Source organism: Orcinus orca, chromosome 10 (assembly GCF_937001465.1).
Source record: "Orcinus orca chromosome 10, mOrcOrc1.1, whole genome shotgun sequence".
NCBI lineage: Eukaryota > Metazoa > Chordata > Mammalia > Artiodactyla > Delphinidae > Orcinus > Orcinus orca.
The window spans coordinates 3,435,136-3,454,364 of NC_064568.1; the positions used below are offsets into that span (position 1 = coordinate 3,435,136).

At 55.4% G+C, this 19,229-nt stretch overlaps 1 protein-coding gene across 2 annotated transcripts in view; it reads left to right on the forward strand.

Annotated features, from left to right (window-relative positions):
• Positions 1 to 6,026: 6,026 nt before the first annotated feature.
• The window catches only part of SLC6A6 (solute carrier family 6 member 6), an 80,066-nt gene continuing 66,863 nt past the window's right edge, over positions 6,027 to 19,229 (forward strand). For both annotated transcript variants that reach the window (XM_012538464.3, XM_049716029.1), the window contains exons 1-2: positions 6,027 to 6,316; positions 18,493 to 18,530. The gene's annotated coding sequence lies outside the window, so the exon portion shown is untranslated. The remainder of the gene's footprint in view (positions 6,317 to 18,492; positions 18,531 to 19,229) is intronic.

Sequence of the window (19,229 nt, forward strand, 5' to 3'; positions counted from 1 at the left end):
TCAGACCCCATGCAGGACGGTGCCGTCGAATCTGCCTGTGAACCCGTGCCCAGGAGACTGTATGCACTTCACAGTTGAGGGTCCGACCTAGGTCGCCTTGGCTAGCCATTCATGCCACAGATGGGGAGACCAAGGCACTGAGAAGCAGAGGCCCTCAGGGCTACAGAGCCATTAAAGACCGCTGGTGCTTTGATCCAGCTCTCTCCGGGGAGGGGCTTCCATGTGGGGTTGAATGCACAGCCTTGAAGATGGGGGAGGGAGGGGCTTTAACCCCAGCTACACAAACGGTTAGTTTGTGGACCTAAGTGTGTAGGAGGGGGTACCCGGCACAGGGGTGGCGAGGCATCTGTAGGCGGCTACGGTCCCATTCATTTGTTCAGCAGAGGTCTGGGGGCACCTACCAAGGGCCAGGCACTGCTCTAGGCCCTGGGACCCAGCTAACTCAGCCCTGCCGTGCGAAGCAGGCAGCCCAGATGTGGAAGCAGATATGAACAGGTGGACATAAAAGCGATCAAGGTACATTGACATGGTTCTCTGAGTCAGGGTGAAAATATAACCAGGGAGGAGACATTGGCCTAAATGAGGGGAAGGGGCCAGCCCGGGAAGGGCTGGGGGGAAAGTATTCCGGGAGGGGAGCAGCCAGCAAAGACCCTGAGCGAAGGAGTCTGGGGTTTGAGGGAGGCCTGAAGGGCTGTGTGTGTGGCTGGAGGGGAGGAAGAGGTGAGTGGCAGAGCTGGGGGCGGGTCTCAGAGGCTGTGAGGAGTGTGGGCATGGGGCCAGCGGGCAGGGCGTGGGCTGGCTCAAAGCAGGAAATACCCGGGGGCTCTGGGGCTCTTCCATTTGATTTTTCCTGAGGTATTCATCGCATTGAGTGGCGCGTTCAGATCTAACGTGTGTGGGTGTTTGCAGATGTGCACACCTGAGGGGGCGTCACCAGATCAGCAGGTGGCACCATTCCAACGCAGGAGGTGGTCCTTCCAGCAGCCCCTCTGCCGCCCCAGGGGCAACCACTGCTCCTATTTCCAAGACCGTAGCTTCGCGCTCCTGATTTAGAGTGGCCATTTAAACGGTGGTGTGTGGTGCCTGGTGTCTCGGCGGTCGCCCCTGCTCTGGGGCCTCTCAGGAGTCCATCTGTTTGTCTATTTTGCACAGCCCTCCTATGGATGTTCCGTCTTTAGGCCCTTGCGAATAGTGCTGCCATTCACATGCTTGTACAGTCCTGCGCGGGCGTCTGTTTTCATTTCTCTTCGGTCAATGCCGAGGCATAGAATTGCTGGCAGATCGTTTAAGTGGATTTTTAACCTTATGAGAAATTGCTGAACTGTTTTCTGCAGTCTCTGTGCCATTCCTGCCTCACCAGCCATGGAGGAGAGTCCTGGATCCCTCCAGCTGCCGAGTGGAGATGGGCCGGGTGGGAGGGGACACAGGGAGGAGGCCTGCAGTCACCAGAGGGAGATGAGGGTGGCCTGGCCTGGGGAGCTGAGAACCTGGACAGCTGAGCTGCGTGGTGAGTGAATACACAGGCGCACGTGTTCCCTCCCCACAGGTTTGTCTCCTGCACTGACACTGTCCCCTTCCCTGGGGCAGATTTGCTGTTCCCACCAAGGGAGAGGGGGAAGGGCACCCTGGAGGCCTGCCACCCACAGACCGCATCCAGGCAAGGGCTTCCTGGGATCCTCTGTGCTCCGGCCTTGTGCTGGGCACTGCCAGGGACCCCTGCCTACTGGGTGCTCCCAGTCGGGCTGAGATCCAGGCTGCTGGAGGGCAATGGGCAAAGCGCTTTGGGGGAAGGAACAGCAGGGGGGAGGGAAAGGTGTGGGTGAAGGCCGGGAGGTAGAAAAGCCCAAGACACGCAGGCGGGAGGGTAGGCAAGCGCCTGGTTAACCAAAGGCTAGACTGTGTGCAGCGCTCTGTGTGAGCCTCACTTACTCCTCACAGCAACATGGCATAGGGGTTGTGACCAGTCCGGTTTTACAAATGGGGAAACTGAGGCACAGGGTTACACGATTCCCTCTGGGTCCCACAGCCCCTGAGAGATGAAGCCGGGATTTGGCAGCAGATAGGAGGAGGGGGGGGAAGCAGATTGCTGAGGTTAGATGTGCCAATAAGGCCTCTATGGTGCCACCGTCTGTCCGTCCACATCCAGAGATGTGGACACGGCCGTGCCCGGGAGAAAGTGACCAGGATGGGGACCACTCGGCCACTCCATCACCATCCCTTCCTCTCTTCAGGGAATGAGGTTCTGAGAGGCATGGAGGCGCCAGACGACCCTCGGCAGGGCTGGTGCCAGGGCCTCCCTGCACTGGCCGGATGGCCCAGCATGGCTGGACCCTAGCAGTATTTCAGCAACTCTTGTTGATCGCCTGATAGACGGATGAGACGGACTATTCCCTGGCAAGGGACGAAGGGTTTCGTTCAAAGCCCTGGATCGATTTTACGTTATTATTGCCAGCTGCTGAGAAAAGCATCATCGAGCAGCTTTTTCAAAATCTCATTCACTGCCTTTGAGTCCAGGGCCTTCCGTGAGCTCTCCCCGCAATCGATTTCGGTTCTTGGAATGGGAGGAGTTTAGTCCCCAAGGAATTTCAGGCCAGGATGTGGCTTCTGAAGTAAACCTCTGCCTGGGTTTCCTTGAAGGTCCCTCCTCCTGCCAACATGTTCACTTCCTTGGTGCTCACAGCCTTGTCCTGGAGCTTCCGACACCCAACTCTGGCAGGGGGACAGGGACGTGCACAAAGGACACCCGGGTCTCACACTCAGCCCTTCGCAGGGAACTGGCCGGGTGGGGGCTGGCCCCTGGGGAGCCGCAGCCCCATGGGAGGGGGTGGTTGATGCCTCTCGGCTCCAAGTGACAGTAGGTAAGTGCCCTGAGGTGGCTTCATCTTGCCACCTTTTCCAGAGAAAGCAGACATTCAAGTTTGTAAAATGTCAACTCTTCCAAACTTTCATTCACGGCAATTAACTCAAAATATTTTAAAGCGCAGTGGAGGCCAAGGAAGTACATCTGGGAGCTGGACTCAGTGCAGAAGCACCAGCCCCGGCAAGTTTGAGACCTCTTGTCACAATGGCTCAGTGATGCCGGACTAGATCTCCTATTATGGGTGAGGAAACTGAGGCCCAGAGAGCGGGCCTGCAGGCCCAAGTCCCAGCAGAAGGGGGCTGGAACCTGGGGGTTTCTGGCCTCCATGCTGGCTCTCCCCACCTCGCGCGGCCCTTCTCTGCCTCTTGCTGCTTCGCCTTGGGGTGGAGGTTGGAGCATTTCCTGGTGCCTTTCCTCCTCCTCCTCTCTCTCTCCCTCTCCTGCCCTCTGGGGTTGGGTTGCGGTCTGGCAACCACTAAAGGCCCCAGAATCCCTTCAGTTAAGAGTGTGGCCTCTGGAACTAGATGGCCTGCTGAGTGACCTTGGGCAAGTTACTTAATTTCTCTGTGGCTCAGTTTTCCTTTCTGTAAAATGGGGGAGATTAATAGTACCAACCTCACAGGGTGGTTGCAAGGATTCGGCAGGTTAAGGTAGTTAAATGCATTGTACAGCGCCCGGCATGTAGCTAAGTGCCGTACAAGTGTTCGTTAAAATAAATGCAACGAACATTTGCTGAGCACCTGCTGTGTGCCAGGCCCAGGTCTCCATGGAGGCACAAAGGACAAGGTCCTGTCCCTCGTGGAGGTGATGGTCTAGAGGAAGAAGGCAGATGGTTGAAAGGGCCTCATCCGTGGTCCTGCACCGATAGCGTCTGCACTGCACCGGCCCACCTGGAGGTCAGCCGATTCAACAGGCCTTTCCAAATGGCAGCCGTGGACATGCCGCTCCCCATCACAGGTCCAGTGGCCTCCACTGCCCTTGCTCACTCCCTGTGGCCCTCAGGCCCACGTTTCCTTTGCTTAGGGCCCCCCACTCCTGCCAGCAGGCCTACGCACAGCAGATTCCTCTGCCTGGAACACGCCCCCTCTCCCTTCCCCTCAACCCTCTGGCTTAGTCACAGCCTCCTCGTGGTTCAAACCTCAACGCCAGGGTCACTTCCCTGCACTGTGACCTGCCGCTTTGCGCTGTGTGCAGTGACACACAGGGGGTCTGGGGAGTTTTTGCTTGCCATCTGCTCCTTCAGCTCACGGGGGAGCCTCACACACATCAGGAGAAGGGGACAGGTGTGGGGACTCAGTCGCTCGATCTCCAGCTTTGCTTTCCTCACCTATAAAAGGGGGGGCGGGTACTCTGAACTCAAAGGAGAGAGCTGAGTGCCCAGAGTAGATGCCACCCGGGGTGGCTGGGGTGCTAGAGGCACTGCCGGTCCCTCGGTGCTTCCTGGAGGAAGGGGCACCCGGGCCAGCAGAGAAGGGCAGGGAAGTCTCTGGAGAAAGGTGCAGGAGGGTATGTGCCAGTGTCTGGCTTGGCTGGAGCTGCCATGGGGGCAGCCTCTAGAAAGTCAAGATGGAGCCAGAGAGCAGGAGCCTCAGTGAGGAAACCAGGGAGAGATGAAGGGTCACCCCCGAAATCCTGCTCCTCGCATCCCTGTGTGCCGCTTCTGGGGCCGCTCCAAAGAGGGGGTTACACAGCGCTTTCAGGAGGTGGATACAGGCGGGGCCAGGTCTGGCAATGGGATGGCACTCTATGGGGCCTGTTTGGTATTTCTTCTTTCAACCTCTATCTAAAAGGTTCTCTGCACACAGCCTCCCAGGTGCAGAGACGGAGTGAGAGAAAGTGAGAGACCAGCACTGGGCTCAGAGAGGGGAAGGGCATGCTGGAAGTCACAAAGCACTTCCCTCAGGTCTGGCCAGGGCGTGGATGTGGAACGTGGTCTCTGAGGACCTGCTCATGCAAATAAGGACAAGAATAATGGCACTTTCCCCATTTTTAAAAATTTTTATTTATTTTTGGCTGTGTTGGGTCTTCCTTGCTGCGCGCTGGCTTTCTTTAGTTGCGACGAGCGGGGGCTACACTTCATCGCGGTGCACGGGCTTTTCACTGTGGTGGCTTCTCTTGTTGCGGAGCACCGGCTCTAGGCATGCGGGCTTTAGTAGTTGTGGCACTTGGGCTCCGTAGCTGTGGCTCGCGGGCTCCAGAGCATAGGCTCAGTAGTTGTGATGCACGGGCTCAGTTGCTCCGTGGTATGTGGGATCTTCCCGGACCAGGGCTCGAACCCATGGCCCCTGCATTGGCAGGCGGATTCTTAAGCACTGTGCCACCAGGGAAGTCCCACATTCCCCATTTTCATTTAAAAATAGACACTCACTTGGCACTTCTGTGCCGGGAGCTCTTCTGAGCTCTTTGCACTGTTAACCTTGGGTCTTCATAGAAGCCAGAGAAGATAAATTCCATTATTCATATTTCCATTTTACAGATGAGGAAACTGAGGTAAGGAAGAGAGCCTGAGTAGTCCCCCAAGGTCAGCCAGCCAGGGCAAAGCCAAGAAGCCGGGGTGGTTTCACATCACTTTCTCAGGCCACCCTCCGGCCTGGGTGAGGCGGGAGGGTGGAGTGGCTGTGCCTGGTTTTGCGGGGGGAGGGGGGGTTGGGGGGTGCATACAGAGGCTCAGAGAACCTGGATGCCGCCCAGGAAGACGCAGTGGAGTGCTTCAGACCTCACCACTCAAGGAGCCCTGGCCCCACCCCATGAGCCAGGTGGGTGGCGAGTGGTGAGCTTGGTGGCTCGTGTTGGGAGGGAGCGAGTAGGCGTCGTGGGCTCTCTCGTTCCTAATCGGAAGACAGGAGGGGGCTGAGGACCCGCTGCACTCACTCCTTGGCTCCAGGGTTTGGAGTAAACGGTTTCCTCAGAAAGAGCGCTCTTAAGGGGGTAGGCAGGGGACCGAGTGCTCGCCCGCCGCATGAGGGTGTGTGCACGCGCGCTCGGCGAGCCCGGGCTCTTTGTGTCCGAGCCCGAGCGCGCGTGCGTGTGCGGTGTGTGTGCGTGCGTGTGTGTGCGTGTGTGTGTGTGTGTGTATGTGTGTGTCCGCGTGTGGGGCGGGGCTGGCGCCCGGCCCCGCCCCCGCCCCGCCCCCGCCCCGGCCAAGCTGGTATTTTTCCACCCAGCAGGATGGGTGATGCTGAGAGCTGCCTGCTCAGACAACAGACACGCGAGGTCAGGAAGAAGCCGCTTATAAATTACCGCTTCCTCCGCGCCGCCGCCAGCGCCGAGCTTCGGGTCCTGGCTGCAGCACCGCTCGCTGGCCGGCGCCGAGTCCCGAGGACCACGAGCTCAGAGGCCGAGCCCAGCCTACAGGGAGCGCCGAGCGCGGACCCCGCGGGCCAGAGATCGAGCCGGCTGGCAGCCCTCGGTGAGCGGAACCGAGCGCAGACGAGTGCAGCGACGCGGCCGCCCCAGGTACCGAGGGAGAGGGAGCCGGGCGCGCGGAGCCCCCTCCCCATCCCCGCGCCCCAGCTAGCCCCGACCTCCTCCCCGCCCAGGGACCCCGTTCCGGCGCCCCTTTCACCACCCAGGGAGGGACGGAGGGTCGCCCGCTCAGTCCCCCTGCGGGGCTGTTATTGTTTCCCGGGCGAAGAGGCTCGGGCTTCTCGTGCAGGAGCCAGGTGTGTGTGTTTGTGTGTGTCTCTTTTGGTGTCTCGATCTCACTGGGGGTCTGCATGTATCTCCGTGTGTGTCTGTGTGTTTCTGAGGGTGGCTGTTTCTCCATGTTCCCAGCAGCATGCACTTGTGTGTCCCAATGTGTGCCTGCTGTTCTGTGACCTGAGCTGTACATGTGTGTGTTCTAGTGTGTGTCTGTGATACCTGTGTGGCTGTGTCTTCAGATGTTTGCTCTTGTGTGTCCCGGAGTGTGTCTGTGTCAACCTGTGTGTGTGTGACTGTATCTCCGAGTACGTGGCTGTGCACGTGTGTGTCCCAGAGTGTGGCTCTGTCTCTGGGTCCCTGGTTTCGGACACTCATGTGCTCTCGACTGTACCCGAGGGAGTGTCCCCGGTGCCTAGAGGGCCACACAGCCAGAGCTGGTTCTCCAGGGCAGGCGCTGAGTGGGTAGAGGTGACAGGGCGGCATGGCTCCAAGGGTGCTGCCTGTGTGCAGCGTGCAGGTGGCAGTGCCAACGTCCAGCAGCCTTCAGTGGCAGGATCCAGGCCCCGAGGGACAGCTGGGAGCCAAGTGGACAGCGGGCAGGGAGAGCAGGACACATCCATCTCTAGACCTTTCCCTTCCTTCTGGGGGTTCCTCTTTTGAGCTGGAGGTTCTGGTCCCCCTCCCACTAGGAAAGCCAGAGAGAGGATCTCAGAGATTTCATCCTCCAGCCGCTGAGGTTTCGTCCTGGACCGGAGGGGGACCTCTGGGCTACCCTCCCTGGCACTCAGAGGGAGGTGTGTGCTGGGCAGGGCCACCGGCCTGGCTATTTTGGTCACTGCCCAGCCTCTGCCAGATCCTGGCCTCCCCCAAGACCAGCCCCAAAAGCTTGGGAGGCAGCCTGGACCCCCATTTCCTGCCTGGAGAAATAAATCAGCTCAGTAACCCCCCGGACACTTGAACAGAGGGTCTCGGGGCTGAGGTTAAGAGGCACGTGGCTCCATTTGGACTTGGGTGAATTGGCCCATGCTTTGGCACCGCTGATGTTCAAATAAATGTCATGGGGGAGATCTTTTTTAAATTTCTTTTTAATTTTTTCTTGGCTGGAAAGGAGGGGATCTCATCCAGAGTCTCCCAGCCAGAAGGAGTTTATTTTTATGGGAAAGAGCGGGTGAGCGCTTAGCAACCGCCTGCCTCCCTCTCGACCAGGGAGTCATCCGGGGAGTGTGGGGTGGGCACAAGGGAGGTGAGGTGTGGGGGCGGAGTGGGGGGAGGAATTTCATCAGGATGGTTTTGGGGGCGTTTGGACGGGGCCCGAGGGCACTGGCTGAGAACCCATCATAGCATAGGAGTGGGGGACTGGCTAGAGGTCTTGGGCCTGGCTCAGCCCCCTGTTGACCTTGGGCAAACTTTTTTTGTCCTCTGTTTCCTCATCTGTAAAATGGGTGGAGTAAAGTGGTTATGGGGTAAGCTGAGAACGAAAGGCAGGAGCTCTTCCCCAGGGAGCTGAGTCCAAGTACTGTGCCTCTGTCTTAGTCGGCAGGCGACCTTGGGTGATTCCCTCAGCCACTTTGAACCTCAGCTTCGCTGTCTGGGCAGCAAGGACGCCAAAGCCGGCCTCACTGCGTCCTTGAGGGGATTGAGGGAGATGAGGCTGAATAAGCCTGTGGTAAGCTGTAAAGCCGGGCTCGGCTTCGGAGCTGCCGATTAGAGGGTGTCACGAGGTCCTAGGTCACTGTGGTATGTGGCAAGGGCCAAGGCTCACTCTCGAGCTCTTGTCCTTCGGGGATGTCCTTGTACTGACCTGTGGCGCAGCCACAGTCACCTCCCCTGCCCCTTCCCTCCCAGCTCATCCTGTGGACATGCGGTCCCATCCGCTTTGTGGAGTCGGGAGGCCCTGGCGAGCGGGCAGTGCCCCTTTTACAGATGGGCAAACTGAGAGCCGCCCAGAGGACTTTGCCTTTATTGCACAGCAGCAGGATTGGGCTTCAAAGGCTTTCCCTGGGCCAGCCGCGAGTTTGGGCTCTGTGGGGCTTTAGTCACTGATGTCCTGGGGAGTTGAAATTGGACCAGAACCTGGGGAGAACAAGGGACAAAGGCTCCAGGTCTTCAGGGTTGGAGGGTGAGGGCGTGGGCCCCATTGGCACCTGGATTCTACCCCTGGTTACTCATTCTCCCTTCTCTGTGCCTCTCAGGGAGCCCTGCCACTCTTCCTACTCAAGTGTCAGCCCCCCACGAGGCAGTGTGGGCTCTGGGGATGGTGTTTTCTATCACCTATCAGCCTATCAGCTTGTCAAAGGATTTGGGAGCTTGTGAGACTTCATCTGGAAGTCTTTCCAAAGGTCCCGAAATGATAAGACACTTGTGAGTCATTCAACACATTCCTGTGTATAGGAAAGAGGTGAAAAATAAATTACAAGGAACACCTGGGATGCAGCCTGCTCACAGCTGGAAGGGGTCTGGGTGGGAATTCGGGCTGGCCTTGGAAGCCCAGGGCCACCCGCCAGGTGTGGGCTGACCACCGCCCCCCCCCACCGCCCCGAACTTCTGCCGAAGGTCATAAGTGAGGGTCGGATTCTTCGGGGCTACATCTCCGAAGAATGCAATCCCATGTTGCAATCCTGTCTCCAATCTCCATGTTGGCTAACTTATCTTGGCCAAAGTGTTTGTTTGAATTTACGGGTTCTGGGGAGGAGCCCTGGGTGTGGAAATGCCCAGGGTGGCCTTCAAGTGTGAACGGGAGCTCTTTTATAACATGCCTTGTTTCTTTGCTGTTGTCAGTTCTGGCCAGGCACTGGATTGGGGGTAGAATATTGGCTTTCGAGGATCTCATAGCCCAGAGGGAGACGGGCAGCACGGCAGCTGCTGTGACCATGCTGCGCGTGGGTGCCGGTGCCGAGTGTGCCTAGATGGCGGGGTCGCAGGCAGAAGGCATTTCAGCTTCTTAGAGGAGGTGATGCTGGAGCTGGCAGCTTCTGTGGGCAGAGGAGCAGGGTGGGCTGGCATTCCGGGATGGGGGCATAACAGGTACAAAGGGACAGGGCATGAAACAGCCAAGCGTGTTTGTAGAACAAGCCTCGCAGGGACCCAGCTGGAGAGAGGAATGAGCCAGGTGTGGCGGGCCTTGAGCGCTGGGTAAATGGGGTTAGGCTTTATTCTGAAGGCAGCAGAGATAGAAATAGCATCAGGCTGGGTTTGGGGACAGCAGTGTCGAAGCCAGTTAAACCCGGGAGTCCGGGAGACCCTCATGGTGAGTGAGGAATTAGGCTGAGGTCCAGGACCGAAGGTGGCCAGGCCACTGCTAGTCAGGGCACAAAGCATTTTCCATGCCAGCGAATCTTGCCCTGAGCTCTTTTTGTAAACATGGGGTGAAGGCCCGGACATGCTGTCTAACAAGTACACAGGCCATTAACTGTGCCTCTGACCTCCCCGGAGCACACCGCCCTGGGGCCTTGGGTGAATTACGTCTGTCCTGGACAAGGCTTCTTTTGGGGTTTCCCTGCCCACCTCACCTGCTCAGAGGCTCCTTTTGGAAACCTAAGCTGAGGGGCAGGGATTAGGGGTGGTGGGGAGAGGGCAGAGAGAATGGAAATTGCTCTTCTGTTTCTAAAAACCAACATAGAAACAACAAATCACCCAACACAATCAAAGGGGGAGGGGGTGGGGGGGGGAGGGGCAGGTCGCCTTAACTCTAGTCAGGCATCAGAATTACCTGAGTGACTTTGTACAGATTCAGGTTCCCAGGCCTGGACATATGGAATCTGAATCCCCAGTGGGTGGAGGCTAGGAATCTATATGTTTAAGTTTTCAACTGTGACTGTTAGAAATATGAATATGAAAATTGAGATATAATTTGCATTCAGTGAAATGCAAAGATTCTGTTACAGTTTGTTGAGTCTTGATACACCCGCGTAACCACCATCCAGATCAAGATATAGAAAATTTCCAGCTCCCCTGGAAAGTTGACTTGTGCCCTTCCCCTCCCAGAGGCAACCAGTTTCTGATTTCTATCACCATTAGTTTTGCCAAGCCTAGAACTGGATGGATTTGTATGGTATATACCCTTTTGTGTCTGGCTTCTTTCTGCTTGATGATTTTAAGATGCATTCATGCTGTTGAGTATATCAGTAGTTCAGTCCTCTTATTGCTGAGGAGTAAACCATCATATGGATGCCTCACAGTGTGTTTATCCACTCTCCTGTGGATGGACATGTGGCTTGTCTCCAGTTTGGGGTGATGATGAACGAAGCTTCTGTGAGCCTTCGTGTACAAGTCTCTTTGTGGGCGTATATTTTCATTTTTCTAGGAGTGGAAGTGCTGGGGCGTAGGGTAGATGTTTGTTAACTTTATGAGAAACTGCCAAAAGAGTCTCTTTTAATTACGAAAACAGTAGATCTCAAGCAGTACAGCACTGTACAAACAAAAGGTGATTCTTAAAGATCATTTTTTTTTAAAGTGCAATCTAGTCTTCAGTCATCTGTCCATCATCTCTATCTTCCTATAATAACAATAAAAGCCTTTAAGATTATACATTTTCCTCTGCATACAGCTTTGACTGTACCCCTCAGATATCTAGATGGACATATATATTCCTTTTTATTCTTTTTAGATCAGTTTTCATTTCAGTTTTGATTTCCTCTTTGACCCAGGGTTATTTAGGATCATCTGTTCAGCAAGCTAGCTGTAGTTCTGTTTTGTTGTTGACGAAAATGACATCATACTGTTCTTGGTTCTGCCACTTAACACTATTCAAACAACAGACCATTGTGGAACGGTCGCTTGTCAGAACATACAGATCTCCAGGCCATTCTGAACAGCTAGTCTGCATGTGGGAATCACTGACCGAGTCTGGCTTGTCTTAATCACCCCGAGTACTGCCACCTTAGTGAATGAAACGCTTCCACCCGATGGCTTTGAACTTACTCTGAAGGTGGGCAGAGAAGCAGCCCAAGGCAGCTCAGTATTCTGAGATGGGAAGGAACCAATACTTTTTCAGCACCACCAGGTCCTATCTCCCTTCCTGCATTTAAGCCCTGTGCCTGACTTGGGGGTTCTTATCTCCATCTTCTGGAAGAGTTCATCCAGTCTCAGAAAAGTGACTTACCACCCCTCACACAGCTGGGACCTGGGAAGGAGAACCAGAACCCCTGCCCATCCTCGTTCCACTGCACATGCTTTTTACTGAGCACCTACAAGGTGTCTGGCATAGGGCCAAAGCCAGAGGGAGGGATAAAGAGACAGAACAGCCCCTGGGCTCAAGTAACTCACAGTCTCACAGGAGGGGAGAAGATCTGTATCAGGAAGAGGTTAATGAACAATCCCAGCGGATTATGCCAAGGGCAGGCAACCCAGGCAAGGTGTCAGGGAGGGTGCGCGGTCCACTGGCTAGGAGTGTGGGGACTTTGGGGTCATGGAGTTAAGCCTCCCTGCCCACCCACTTAATGGATGAGGAGACTGAGGTCTGAATGAGGCCTAGATCAACAAGAGGGCCATTATTCACAGAATTAAGGTTCTCCCCCCGCCCCCCCCCCCACTCCGGCCCACCTGCCATTCAGTGCTGATGAAGTTACGGACAGTGTTTTTACTTCTGTCTCACACTTTCGATGACTCTTCACAGCTCTCCGATCCTGATTGTGTCACAGCAGTGGGAAGGGGGATGGAAGGGCTAAGCCATACTGATCCGAACGATTCCTTGGGCTTGGCTGTGCAGGAGACACCTGCAGCATCTGGAACAGGGCTTCCTGGGCAGCGGGACCACCTGCTCAGGGAGGAGCGGGGAGCCTGGCTCTGGTGGGCAGCTCTGGCCACTGTGTGGGACAGAATGGAGGCAGTTGTGAGAGGGCTGGCAAGTGTCCCTGTTGGAGGGCGGGGCAGCTGCCTTCTGGTTCCGCTCACCTTGGGTCCTCACTGGACAGACACCGGCCCCCAGCTTTGCCCCCGCCCTCCTCCACTGAGCGGAGGCTGGGACCACATCTCTGTGGGGTCCCTAGTGTGGACATTCTGAGAGTTTTTTCCTTCCCACCGCTCTGCTTTGCACACGATGAGGGAATTCTACCATCCACTTTCCTGCAGAAAGTCCTTAACACAGCCAGGTTGCTGTCACCTGGTGGCGGTGGAGGGGTGTGGTTGGCCTTGGGTTTCAGCAGAGTCTTGCTTCCTGGGGGAGGGGCTTCAGAATGGGGCGGTCCTCAAGGCTCTGCCCTTTTGCCCCATGGCCATTTGGCACCTGGAGACAGTCAGCCCTGATGGCGGACTCAGGCCATGATTTTAAGAACATTCATTCTATCACCAGATGGCACCTGGTGTCTCCTCTCTGGGCAGATGCCACCACAGCTCAAGACAGCAACCTCCTCACCAGCCTCCATGCCTCCTGGGCTCTGTAGCGTCGGGGGCCAGCTCTCAGCATGTCACTCTCCTGCTCCCAAGCCTTCTGTAGCTCCCTAGTGCTTTGTGAAATCAAGTCCAAACTCCTTAGCCTGGCATTCAGCGCCCTTCATGATCTGGCTCCTGGCCAATGTTTATTGTCATCTGCCACCACTTCTCTCTGTTCCCTGTGATCTGGCTGGCTTCTGCCCTTAGTTCCAGCCTCAGGCTCTCAGCCCTGCCCAGACCTCAGCCCGAAAGGCTCTTCCTCCCTTCCCTCCTGATTCCCACTCTTCGAGGGCCAGCTTGAGGCCACCTGCTTCATGAAGGCTTCCTGGAACCCCTTAATGGTGCGTGGCACATCGTAAGCACCCAGCAAAGATCCTCTGAGTCAAAGTAGACTTAACCTCACCCTGCTCTGAGCCCTGTGGACCTTCTGGCTGGAACCCAGACCTGTGTGGTCTTACCTTTTTTCCAGCCACCTGACCAGAGGCATATCAGGGGAGTGACAGTTGCCCCAGCAGCCAGCCAGCACGGGGCCTGGCACACAGTAGGTGCCCAGCACAGAAATAGAGGCCGTCTGATTCCCTCTTTCCTGAAATGAGAGCCTATGATTTGAACATCTGAGTGGGTCCAAGCTTGGAAATTATATCCACCCATCACTATCTATCCTTCCAACGAATGTTTTTTCTAGACCCTGTCGTAGTCCCTGGGGATGTGGCAGGTGAACAGGATGGACCAACTCATGCCGTCAGGGAGCTGACCACAGGAGTTAAGTGAATTGTTACAGGAACACTGTGACACCAGGATTTGGATGTCCTTGGCCACTGACTTGCTGTGTGACCTAGGAAAGTCCTTTCCCTGCTCTGTCCTAACCTGTAAGGAAGCTTCATGTTTGAGGGAAATACCTGCTGGGTGAAGGGGGGAAAGACCCTTGTTTCTCTCTGTTGGGGAGCACATGTCACTACATGGGTGATGGTCCTGTGGGATTTGATTGTAGTCCCATTGGTTTTCAGGATGTTTTAGCCCTCGCTCTGAAAGCGGGTACCCGATTTGGGGACTGGAGTTCAGAGATGCTCTGAGCAGAGCTGTAGCGACAGGATTTTAGTGGAAAACACTTCCTTGGAGAAGAAAGTGGGGTTTCTTTTAAAAATATTTATTTATTTATTTATTTGGTTGTGCTGGGTCTTAGTTGCGGCAGGCAGGCTCCTTAGTTGCGGCACGTGAGCTCCTTAGCTGCAACAGGTGAACTCTTTGTTGTGGCATGCACGTGGGATCTAGTTCCCGGACCAGGGATGGAACCCGTGTCCCCTGCATTGGGAGCGTGGAGTCTTGAGCACTGCGCCACCAGGGAAGTCCCAGAAAGTGAGGTTTTAGTCCATCATTGGTAGAAGAGTATAGATCAGAATAGACCTTTAAAAAAAAAAAAAAAAAGACCCACCCTGCCAGCCTCTGTTGCCGGGACTGAGCAGAATCTGTTTCTGCTTCCACTTCTCACCAATGCAAGGTGTGGGCTGTTTGCAAAGGATTGCATCCCAGGCCTGAGACAACAGTACTCGTCGCTGCAAAATCTTCCCCCACGGGCAGCTCCAGGCCTCCTGTATGGTTTGTGTTGTCCACTCAGAGTTTTATAAAATCGAGACAGTGTTTTTTCAATGTGGGTTTTTTTTTTTTTTTTTGCATCTGCCTCTGGCCATTTGGTTTCTCCGAGCGGCCCTCCGTTGCTTGGGACCCGGCTGCCTTGAGGCAGGGACATGCTGCCTGTGGATCCTGGGCAGGTGGGAGCCTTCCTGCTGTGTTCCTTCAGCAGGACTGATGGTGCAGCGTAGGGAAGAGGGATTCCTACCCCTTTCAGGGGACCCGTAGTGCTTTCAAGGGGCATTTCAGGGCTGGAGCAGGAGAAATCCAGCCACCCCTACCTGCACACTGCTCTGTGGGGGGCTGGGGGGGGTGGCCTGGCTGCAGCACGCACCTCCCAGGGCAGCCCCCTCTGCCAACCTCTGCTGGGAGTTCCGGGTGGCGCTGCAGGCGGAGAGGGTGATTTGCCTCCTTGAATGTAGAGCGTTCAGCCTTCTGGAGAGCAGACCAGGCAGCCGGTCTCTGCCAAAACCCGCACATCTGAGATCTGTCATTTTTTCGGTGTATTTTGTTGCCGTGGCTGAGCCGTGAGTTAAGTCCGATGGTTCTCACCTACTCGCTAAGCCCTGTGTCCCCTCCCCTCTCCTGAGCCGTCCGGGGGGGCTTGTCGTTAGTTGGGAGGCCGGGGAAGCTGGAGAATTTTTCTTCCCTCTCTCAACATTTCATTACCTTTGACCCCTGCCTGCCATTCCCCCAGGCCTAGGGGTTGTGGGTGCATCTTGGCTCTGCCCTGGGATGTTGCAAGAATGACAGTAGTAATTATAATGTATACCAGCACTCCTCAGACTTGGAAGAGGTAGGCCTCACTCGCGATCTTGTTAAAATGCCCCTTCCCCGGCAGGAGGGCTAAGGTGGGGCTGAGATTCTGCATTTCTAACCAGCTCTCAGGTGCTGTGATGACGGTCTGTGCGGGTAGGGCACACATTGAGTAAAGGAGGTTAATCATAGCTTTTGCCACACTTTGTAAGCCAGGCCCTGTGCCTTATAAGCATCATCTTCCTAACCATCACAAAAGGTACCATCGTTCCCATTTTGCATGTGAAAAGCTGAGGCCCCAGAGAGAGCAGGTAACTCACCCGAGGTCACACAGCTGGGAGGCAGCTGAGCCAGGCCAAGCTCTCTGGGCCAGTGCCACCTTGGAAAGGCTGCTGGTGGGGAAGCCCTTTTCGCTGAATGGTGTCCGTGGTCCAAAAGCCACAGGAGGCTTTTCAAGGCAGCCAAGTCGGATGTAAATCAAGGAGAGCCAGGGGCCAGCCAGGCCGCGCTGACAGCAGGGTGGCCCAAGGCAGTGTGTCAGGACCAGGCCCGCTGCGGGATTTGGTGCTGGCGCGCGGCCTGGTTGGGGGAGCAGCTGGGGGATGCTCACAGCTCCTGTACGACCGGCGTGGGACCTGCCTGGAGCCCAGAGGCACCAAGTCACACTTACTGCCTCCCCATTATTTAGATAACTCCCAGGATGCAGGGCTGGCTGGAAGGGTCAGCATGGGACAGGCAGAAGCTGGGACCTGTACTTTAGTTGTTTAAAGGCTGGCTCATCCTTGGAATCACATGGGCACTTTCCCTTAATTGGCGGTCTGCTATGGGGACTGAGGGGCTGTGGTCTTCCTGGCTGGGCCTTCATTTTTACACTAGACACCTGGCCCAAGCAACTGGGAAGAGTAGAATACGTTTAGAGTCTGGGTCCTCAAAATGTGGTCACTGGACGAGCAGTCTCAGCATCACTGGGAGTTTGTTAGAATGCAGTATCTCTGTCCCTACCCCAGCCCTGCTGGCTCAGACCCTGGGGTAGTACCCAGTCTTCTGTGTTTTAACAAACCCTCCAGGCTTAACTTTGAGAAGGGCTGATTTCTCCATCTCCAGCCAAATGCCCAGGGGTAGGGGAAGATCAATCCTAACCTTTGCAATTGGCTAGAGTGCCAGGGCTGCAGGAGGACCGCAGATGTCATTTCATCTGTGCCTCCCTTTTCTGATGGCCTGAGTGTCAGAGAGATAAAGAGACATGCATAAACTTACACCGCAAATTCAAGGCAGACTTGGGTCTGGGTTCTTAGGGTTGCAAGTGGCAATAATCAGTTCAAACATTTACTGACTCCTTTAACAGAAAAGCCCAGAGTCGTACTTCAGGTATGGCTAGATCCAGATGCTGAGAGCTGTCACTGGGGCTCAGTTTCTTTCTCTCCCTTTCTGGCTCCATGTCCCTCCTCTGTTGGCCCCATTCTCCTTGGGGTGCCCCCAGCTGCACAGGGTGTTGCCCACCCGCACCCCCAGCAAAGCCATCCCAGCCTAGAAAGAGCTTTCTTTTTTCCCAATATTTTCAGCCCAAGTCCCTGTTGTCAGTCTCAGTGTCCAGTCTTGGTCATGTGCCTGTCCTGGAGCCAATCATGACAGCCCTCTGATTGGCTCAGCCTGGCTCATACACCCAACCCTGGAAATAGGAGGTGGGCTCAGCCCACCCAGAACCCCATGGGCTGAGAGTGGCATGTGGGGGTCTCCAGCGGGAATAGATGCAGGCTGTCCCCAGAAAAAAGGGTCCAGGTGCCAGCACAGTAGCTAGAGATACAGGGACTTGGTGCCACTTTTATTCTCCTCTGAGTTGGACTCATGCAACTGCTAATGTCTCACCTCAGATAAAATTATACTCTCGTTCCTCTGGTTCCTTTAACATTGTGCCTGTAATTGTGCATTGGAACATGCTACCTTCATTTCCCCTTTGTCCCTCTTCCCTTGGTATGGTCCTGGATAACCAGGAACACATTGCCACTTCCACCACCCACACCTGCTGCAGACATTACTAATCCACCCAGACTTCACAGAGCCGTGCCTCCACCCAGAGAATGAAGCCTCGATGGCATCCGTGTCAGCCCCTATGTGATTCCAGGCTCCAGGAGAGTGGCAGCCTCAGCTGTTTTGTTCACTGCCGGGTTCCAGTGCCTAGAACAGTACCTGGCATATAGTAGATGCTCAATAAATAATTGACTCAGCATTCCTACACGCAGTGCCTCAGACACAGTGGGTGCCCGTGTGAGCCTGGTGAACGTGGAAGCCCAAACACGGCAATGAGGTTGTCTAATTTGGGGGACAGGGGGCTCTGTAGACTGCTGGACCCCAGTTCTGAGTCTGGGGAAGAGGCTCCAAGGGCAGGGCTGCAGGTACAAAGAGGAAAGAAGTGAGCAGCCCTGGAGGCCTCTCTGCTCTTCCACCACAACCCACTTCCTTCCCTGCTAATCTGTTTAACTTGTTCATTGAAGTGTAAGCTCTTCCTTGATAAGGAAGCATTTCCTGGTTTTCTGCATTTTTTATTCCAGGAAACCAGGAGAGCCTTCCAGCACAGCTCTGCCGGTGGAATGAGGCAGAGGTGATCTGCCCCCACTTGCGTTGTTTCCCAACCAAGTCCAAAAGAACAGAGGTGGTCTATTTAAAAAAAAAAAAAAAAGCTTCAGGGGTCAGTCACACTTGGGGAGTGCTTGGCTCAGCACAGTTCAGCAGGCTTCCTTGGTGCAGTGATGCTCAACCTCTAACCAGGTGATGAGTATCAGGTTCTCCATCTGGCTTCGGCGCATCCCTGTGCTCACAGGGGACGGTCACTCACAGACCTGGGCAAGTGGCTGAGCTCGTGGGGGGCTTGGGGGAGCGCAGACTTTTGGGTTAGGGCTGGGGAGCTGCTTACCTGTTCTCAGCCAGCAAGAAGAGCCTTTCCCCTCCTGAGTGCAGGCTGGGCCACCCACCCCTCCCAGCTCTGGTTCTTGCCACTGACAATTTCAGGGATGCTGGCGAGAGGTGTGTGAGCGTGTGCCTGTGTGTGAACACGTGGTGTGTGTGTGTGTGCATGCATGTGTGAGTGTGTGCAGGAGCACCCGGACGCCTGGCTTTCCCCCGCCCCAGCCCCACTGGGTGTGGATGGGGCCCCTCCCAGTTGTGTGTGCTGGGTCCTGAGTACATCACACCCTGACCAGATCTCTTCTTTCCTTCTCTGCCTTCTGTCCTTGCAATAGGTCCAGAGCGACAGCGCTTTGTGAGGAGCCTCCAAAACGTAAGTGGCATTTGACCTCCCCCTGGTCTCGGTGTCTCGCCACGGGTGGCAGTGACCCACGGTGGGCGCTCAGGATCCCAGAGGAAGAGACAGAAGCCCCGAGGCCCCAGGACCTTGTCCACAGGTCACCTCTGGGTGGCGGGTCCACGGCCCGGCTTGGCCACCTGTGCACATCGGTGGCAGGGAGGTAGCCCTGCAAATGGGCTGAGCACTGATTTCGGAGTCCTGGCCTGGACCCCAGCCTGGCTCTGCACCAGGCGGTGAGGAGGCCTTCGTGGACTTGATTCTAAGGTTCGGGGTCAGAAGCGTGTGAAAGGGTGAGCTGCTTGGCTCCCAGCAGACAGGATGCTCTAGGAATCGGGCTGCTGTCCCAACTATCTCTTTATTGAACGTTTTATTTTTAAAAAATTGAAAACCTTCAAGAAAGTTGCACGAATGTTACAATGAACTCCTCTAAGTCCTTCACTTAGATTTTCCCATTGTTAACATTTGCCTCCTTTGCTTCCTTGCTTTAATATATGCTATGAAAACAGTCACATTGATATCCTGGACCGCTGGGGAGTTTCAGGCACGCTGCCCCTCTACCTCTAATCCTTCAGCATGCATTTTGTAAGAGCAAGGCCATTCATTCTCTTATATAAGTACACAATGATCAGCCCCGGAACATTTAACATTGACACAATTCTGTTATCTAATCTA